The following is an 8,592-nucleotide window of genomic DNA, read 5'->3' as shown; positions in this document are numbered from 1 at the left end:
AGAAAAAAAATGAAGTCATATTTTTCGGTTTTAAATGAAAGATAAATGTAGCTAAAACAAAAACCTTGCACGAGACTTGTGTAATAATAAAAAAAATAATGTAAGTTCTTATTAATTCATTACTTGGGTTTATAAAATGAGTACCAAGTTCGCTTGGGGACTAAACACTGGGGTCCTGCGACAAGCTGACCACTTGTTCAGGGCATATGCTTACGCACCCCGGCGCCCACGGTCAAGAAAGCAGATTTCGGGCACTGCAGGACTTGGCCCCTTAGGGCTGTTACGCCACTGAGTTTAGTTTTTTTTTTTTTTTTTTTTTTACTATCATTTTTATAAAACTTACATTAAACTATTATTAAACTATTATTAAACAAGTTTTCTAAAATTAAAGACTGGAGCTATACATGAATCATTTTATCAAACATGTAATTTACAAGCTTTACATTTCCCTGTCTAAAATTTTCCATATGAACAAATGTTAAAATTTAGCAATATTTCATTTTTATAATGTTTAGCCCAAAAGGGCGTTAGCCAAGAAGGGCTATTAATCTCGAAACGGAATTTTGCGTCGGTTCACTATAAACAGCATATCACTTTTTAAATTGTTTCCCCAGCAAAAAATATTCTTAATAAAGTTAGGAAAAAGGTATGAAAGCAGTACCCTTAGTGCAGGTAGTTAATCACCACCCAAATCTATGCCCTTCTGCCAGCGTTTTGGCAGTTTTTCAAAGCCTTCGAAACGTGGTGGCCGCGAGTCCAAAAACAGATCAACTTCATTTCAGACGTCCTGTGCAAAATGAAAGATAGCACCAGCCAGGAAAAAAGGTAGAACTCTTAGGAGCGATGTCGGGGCTCTACATCGTGGCAAAAGGTCCCATTAGTGTGGCAAAAGGTCCCATTCGAGTCCGTACACATTCCAGCCGGTGAATGTAGACATATGTGTCCTTGCATTATCTTGATGGAACATTACCTTTTGCGCCGGAAAACAGTTCGACGTTTCTCCTTGATAACAACGTTAATACAGACTAGCATCGAGTTGCACACCTTACAGTCGAGGTTCTTATCTTTTTCCAGATACTCTTTGTGGATAAAAAACGGAAATCCCATCAAACAAAAAATATGATCTTTTCGTTAGTCAACTAACGCTTTAATAAGCTGCCGATGGGCTTACCGAGTGCGCAGATCAACCCCCTTGTCGGCTTGTGTTGGTAAATTCACTTTTCATCATAAGTGAGGATTCGGTCGAGAATTTTGTACTTGCTTTGATAGTCGAGCAGATTAGTGCAGGCCTGAATATGTCTGTTCTTATATGCGTGAGTCAGCTCATGCAGCGTCCAGCGATTCAACTTGTATGTCAAGTTTATGCGACGTAGAGCCCGATTAATGGACGTGGCACTAACGTCTAACTCCCTCACAAGCTCTTAAGTGGTTTCATACTGATCTTCCGCCAGTTCTGGCAGGCGGGGCTCATCAGCATCATTAGGCCGATCAGAACGCTCTGCTTCTAGAATGTCATAGTTCTTGTTTTTGAACTTTCCTTAAGAAACTTTCATAGTGTCATATGATATAACATTTGTACCTAAAGATGTACACATGATTTGGTGACATTCTGTAGCTGACGTTTTGCAACAGAACACGAAGTAGATGATAGTTCTAATCTGTTATCAGAATAGTTCCATTTCAGACACTTTGCACTTAATGACAAGGATATTTTTTATAAATTTCAAAACACAGTGTCCTAAAGCAATTATCTTTCTTTCAAATGCCAAAAATCGTCCGATGAAATTTGATTATACACTAACGTGACCTGTTTGCGATATTTAGGGTGGCGGAAAACTTTCGTTAAAATCTGATATTATCTCTCTGTTATACGAGTATCTAAAGAAATTAAATAACGAAGAATCTGCGTGAGCGTATGCGTGTTTCTAGCACTGTGAAAAAACAAAGGTACCTAGAGCCATCAAACTCTGAATAACATAGGCCTCCATCAGAGTATAGGAATTTGGAATCTGGAATTTGTTTTATTGCCTATTTTGTAAAACTTTAACAAATTTTGATTAAAAAACTAAACGATTTCAAAGCAAGTAGATGCAATATTGTACGAAACAAAATAGTTTTATCTCCAGCGCTCAAGACTGTTTATTTGAAATTCTAAAGATATGTTGTTTCTAAATATCTTAAGCCCAAATCGGCGTTAGCTCAAATGCTCTCGAAACGTATATGTGTCTGCAAATGAGAAAAACGCCTGTTTGGGCGTAATATAAAATCTGAAAACTTTCAGATTTACTTTTCTTTTCTTAATGTTTTCGCTTCCTTTAAAATAATTTCTTTTTAAAATGCAATAATAGGATTAAGTTTATAATCCCACATTTTCTATTTAAATATCAGAATAGACTAAAGGAGTATTGGCATCTTTTAAAGGGGATGCGTTTGATTATTAAAGCGTTTATTCAGTTTATTAAATTTAAGCAATAATGCTTAGTTACTATCTATTAAATTATTATTTCGTTAAGAAAAAAACAAGCAGTTTAATTTCATTTATTTAAATCTTACTAGTTAAACTGTAATTAATTTCTAAGTGACGGTTATCTCAATTAAAACATAAAATTAAATTTTGTGGTATATATGCTTTGTGAGTTTGCTCATTTTTAGAGCGCAAAAAGTAGATGTAATATAATACCAATCGTTATTAAGCAATGGAGCCTAAAGCTCGTTCATTAATTAACACATAAATTCATCAAACAAAGTTTAAAATTTCACCGGTTTTTCCAATTACTTTTAGATCCGAATTAATTATTTCATTTTTAATATAAATTCGCTGTAAATGGTTATAAAGTGCAAAGATTTGAGTTTAACTTATTACAAGGTCTACTTACAGTTTATAGCTACGCTTTTCAAAAACGTGTTATTTATGTTAATTATAAAGTTAATGTATTAGAATTATTGTTTCATTATTCTCTTTCCTTTCATAGTAAACTATTACAACTACCACTCACTGAATATAGTTATATTAATAAGATTCATATTTTAACCCCTTTCTTTTCTATTACATATTAGAAGAATTGAATTCTATTTTATCAGGTGCGTCATCTATTTGTGGGTCGAACACCTGTGCAGCTGATTAACTTTCAAAGACCTTGAACTTATAAATTGACATAATACACCAATCTAGGTAACTGTTTCTCTCCATTATGGCCTTTTGTGATAGCGTCTAGGAAAACAATATGCTTAAAATATGCTGTCGTTATTAGTCACCATTAAACCTAGTACGATTCTAAAAGATAAGATCCCGAGAAGAATGTGTTAACAGTTTTGCATTGTATTAGTGTAAAAAAACTTTAAAAATTTGAATCAGAAAAATAAATTTAAATTAAAAACTTTAAACCATAAATACGTTGCTTTCAGAAATCAATATGAAGACAAGACTTCCTAGTTCCATTTTGAGAACTATGATATATATTTTAGAGGTATTTTTTATATATACATTTAAGAGTTAAGAATGAGATAATAAAATCATGGAAAAGAAATTTTGTAAGGGAGAAAGATACTATATCTCATTATAAGAAGCTTCATCATTGTATTAAAAATATATTTATAGAAAATTTTAAGTACTTTATTTTTGATATTTATATATGGTAGATTGGTTGCTTATGAGCTCTTCTACCTATATCAAACCGATTGTAATTATTCGGCTACAGCTTTACACCCCAATGTTTTTCTTTGACAGCCATTTTCTTTTACATTGCACTCGGGAAAAGTCATCAAATCATACGCTACAACAACTTCCTTTGTTATCAGAAATCAGCACGAACACCATAGCCTTTGCTTCTCAGGTTCAGCCACATTGCAGTTGGTGAGCAATGGCTTAGAAAACATCACATTTTAGAATATCATTTGACTTCCCTCCACTATCTCTTTTCATATTATTCAGAGCATTTTCTGCTAATGGATTGAATCATGCTGAATACTAAGTATTTTTTGGGGGTAATGTAAAAACTCCTAAGACATCCATACAATTTCTTTAGCACTTAGTGATACCGAGATTATTTACAAAATAGGTTACTGATTTAAGCTTGATAGCATCTTATAGCAATGCGTTATATAGCTTTACCATTTAATATCATTCATCATTATAATCATTTTTAATGACAGAATAGCATTTGGCATTCTTATTTTACAAGTATTTTTTCTGTACACATGTAAGTGTTAAAAACGAGATAGAAAAATCAGGGAGAAGAATCTTTATAATCGAGGATTATAATATATTTCATTATAAGTAGCTTTTTAATTGCATTAAAAATATACGTATCAAAAAATTTTTAAACACTCTATTATTAATATTCATGTATAATAGATCTATTGCTTATGAGCTCTTGTAGCTATATAGACCTACTGTAGTTATTCCGTTACAGCCTAACACCCCAAAGTTTTCCTATCAGAACCATTTTCTTCTAGCGATGTCACATGAGACTTCTGATCTGAGTGTTTAGAGACCAACGATGTGCATAAAATGGTGCTTATTGAACTTGTGTATCATGTATGTCTGAGAGAATAAACAAAAAGAAAAAGAAAGAAGGCTCAAATACGTCTATGGCGATAATTTTGTGCCCCGTTTGAAAGTCTTCGAGTGGAAATGAAGTTCCAGAGAAGTAAACGAATAGAAGCGCAATAGCTTCGTAGAAGTCTACAGATTCTTTACCCATAGAGAAGTTTTGTAAAGATTGCAACAAAGAAAGTTTTTAAAGATTTGTAAAGATTGCACAAGTTTTGTAAAGATTGCACACTAGAGACGATTTTTGATTATTAAGTATACTGTTTACCTTGAGGCTAAACGTTAGATCTATAAGTCGTGAGTATGTTATACGAAGGTGCCCCCCTTCCTCTTAGGCTTTCTCTTGATTCTCGAATTCCTACCCAAAAGAAAAACTCTTGCCATTTCATATCTACCACATTGTTCTTCGCATGATCATATTCCACGTAACGTTCCTCACCCATATTTATATATGACTTATATGTCGGTAGGTTTTCATTGCACGGAATTAAAAAACACATCGATGACCGAAGAAACCTAACCCATTCAACTCAAAATCTCTAAAGCTGCTTCGGAGACTTTTAAAAGTGCTAACATAAGTATACTCTTAAAACAATGCTTTGTTTTAAAGATGATGGTATGTTGCCGTGTTACAACTACAAATTGACTTATGGACTCAGTTCATATTTCAAAGCCTTCTGTGTAAGTACACAAAGATAACAAACAAAAACAGCTGCCTGTAATAAGAATGGCCTTATATGTTTGAAAAATAGTGAAATTATTTTCGCTTTAAAAATGATCAAACATTCAAAACATATACCGTATTTGACGGCATATAAGACGCACTGGCATATAAGACGCACCCTTATTTAGACGGCCACACACAAGGGGAAAAAAGTTTCAATAGCGTGGTTTCTTTTAGTTCTCATGTTTCGTAAAAGCCAAATAAACAATTATTGAATGCAATTACCTTCACGTATAAGACTGTGTCCTTCACGTATAAGACGCAGGTAACTTTTTGAGACCAAATTTAGGAAAAAAAGTGCGTCTTATATGCCGTCAAATACGGTATATATAATATTGATACTAGTTAGCTAGTATGACTAGTTAGCCTGACTGTCCTCAAAGCAATCCCTTTCTGAGTGTGTTTTTCTGTAACCATTTTGTGAATCTAATGCCCAGGAAAAGTGTCAAAATAAGTTGTGCTCTGAAAGTGAATAGTTATAAAATGTCACTGATATAATGCATGCAAGACAATTAGATCGATAGAATTTCATATCTGTTTAACTAGATTAACCAATGGGAAAAATGTGGTAAGCTATGGCTAATAATTTATTGACTGCAACAAAAATGAAGTCTGTTTCCCCTCGGTCTGCAGCCTATACAGTTTAATTACACAAAATCAATTCAGGTATTTCAATAGCCTTGTTTAATAATAATATTATAAAAATTCAGATCAAGAAATTAAACTCGATAATATCTGTCTTGGTAATAATAATAATGAATAACCATAAATTAATGGTTCGAATTTTGTATTAAATAAAATTCTCCTTCTACGAAAGTAATTTTATAAGACAGTATGCATAGATCTAAATTTCGATCAAGACTCTAACCAAAAACAATTCCTTTATAATAATAACTTAATCTGCCATTGAGTTATTGAATCTAATAGGAAGCTTTTAATTATATTATTTCAAAATGTATATTCGACCGATATATTCTTTTACCTTAAATCTGAACCACAATGCAGCTGGTTTCGCCATTTATAAATTTACCTTGCTCTACTAGTAAAAAAGGGAACTTTAAACAGACTAGTCGTAATTCTTACCAACAAACACGAGAAGAATAAGGAGTTTCATAAAGAGTATGAGATTTAAAAACAAATTACTACATAAAAATATCTAAATTAAGCTCATATCTCGCAAAATCTTCATAGGAACTGTTGTTGGTACAGAGAAACAATTATGCATCTTTACGTTTGTGACGAGAATGGGGCTTCACTTTAAATTTTAAAAAAACTTTAATTTTTTAATATCCTTAATTATACAAACCATATTTTAGAGATTACGTACACATTGGCAAACCATTTGGATTTCATTACTATACAACTTATTCATTACTGTCAATTTGGATTATTTTTTAAGATCATCCCTGAATTTTCGCCTTTTTTGCACTTTCAGCTTATGGCTATAAAACAATGAAAGATATGACATGAAATGAAAATTTATTGAGCACGTTGCATGGTACAATGTAACTCATGAGTGCGCAGAATAAAAATCTACTGCTGCTGAACTCACACAGCATCTAAGATGTGCAAATACAGTCATTTCTATTGTACACTTTTTCATCGATTTTCGTGAGCGAATATTTACTGGAATTATTGATATCATTGACCAAGACCTGTCTGCAAATTGTTTTTGATAAATATTGAAGCATATTTGAAGTATTTAAAAAGAAGAACTAAATTTTAACTGTTTCTTGCTACACTGATGTGATGGGCGAGGCACGGCGCCAGAAGGATGCGTTTTCAAAACGAAACGCGCATAGATTTAAATCATTTTTTAAACTCTGCGGTGTAAAGTCTGAGGTACCGTATCTGCAATGTATCATTTACAAAGTGGTTGTTTAGCTGCACATGTTTGAGCTGTCTAAGAGATCGTCTGTTTTCGTATATAAATGTTTTACCAACTAAAATTTATATGTTCAGAAAGTCGAATAGAACGGAAATTTTTTGATGCAGATGACAACTCGATCGGACTAATCACCAGCAAATTATTATAGTTTCTGTTTTTATTTTAAAGAGTGAATTTTTGTACAGACTTCAACAATTGATAAACCGACTAACATCTAGGTATATTCCTTTCAATCGACATTTAGTGGAAGTTATTAAAGCTTTTATAATTATTTTTATTACATTCTTGTAATATATATATAATTAACTAAAAAGAAGCTACGTTTCGTAACAAAATGTTTTAAAATATCGCAGTTATCATCATTCATAATATTTAATATAAAGATTTATTATTTGAATTTATAGAAGCCATTGTTGAACACTCACGCAAAAAATTCTATATGCAAAATTTTATTTTTACACTTAAAAAATAATACTACTAAAATATTAACATTCTCACATACGTCAAATGAAATTGTTAAAATAATATTATAAATAATAATTTAAAATAAATAAAACACTTTGAATAGTAATAAACAACTAAATCCAAAGCTTATTTTAGTGTTTTTATGTATGACAAGCCGCTACGGACAGCCTTCGTGTGGCTTTTAAATGTACCAGAAAAATGGCTAAAGGGAACACCAAACATTGAATTTTAAAATGTACAGAATTTTACTCTGCAGAATAACTTTATCAAAAAAAATTAAAAACAGAAATTTCAATAAAAATGTATTATATATAAAAAAATTACAATGAAATAAGCAATATCCCTTAACACAAATCTTAATTATCTTAATAAATAAATTAACCAACTTCCCGTTGCAAAATCTTAAAAATTCAAATGGTATAAAGAAAGCTAAGAACTTTGTTTCCTAAAAACAATCATGCAAAATTTTTATATAATTAAAATTATGTATAATTAAAATTATAAATTATGCAGAGATTTATTTATTTTTACAAAAATGCATAAAAATCATATCTAAAACATTTAACTTCAATCATTAGAAAATTATTAGTTAAATTATAAAATATTTATAAACTAAAGTTTCAACAAAGCAGTAAATATGTGTACTAATAAAATTAGTACACATATAGGAAGTTACAAGATATCATTAATCACTGTCACCTACAAAACAAAATGATAAACAGCTTCAACATCGATCAAATATCCCAAATGCAAGTTTTCTTTATTACGAGCTTTACAAACTTTTATAAAGTAGTTTTATATTTGATAAAAAAAAAACTTGGCTTATAATTTTAATTTGACAAAGGATTTGGCGTATTACTTTTATTTGTATAAGAACTTGGTTGAAGAACTTGGAACTTGGTTGAAAAATGCAACTTATGTACCTATCAATACTATTCTTACTTTTAAATCAAGCGTTAGTAT

This window comes from Stegodyphus dumicola, chromosome 5 (assembly GCF_044657685.1).
Source record: "Stegodyphus dumicola isolate Sdum_Otavi_A_Nest chromosome 5, ASM4465768v1".
Lineage (NCBI taxonomy): Eukaryota > Metazoa > Arthropoda > Arachnida > Araneae > Eresidae > Stegodyphus > Stegodyphus dumicola.
The sequence above is the reverse complement of the archived record's forward strand: the minus strand, read 5'-3'. Positions refer to the sequence as shown.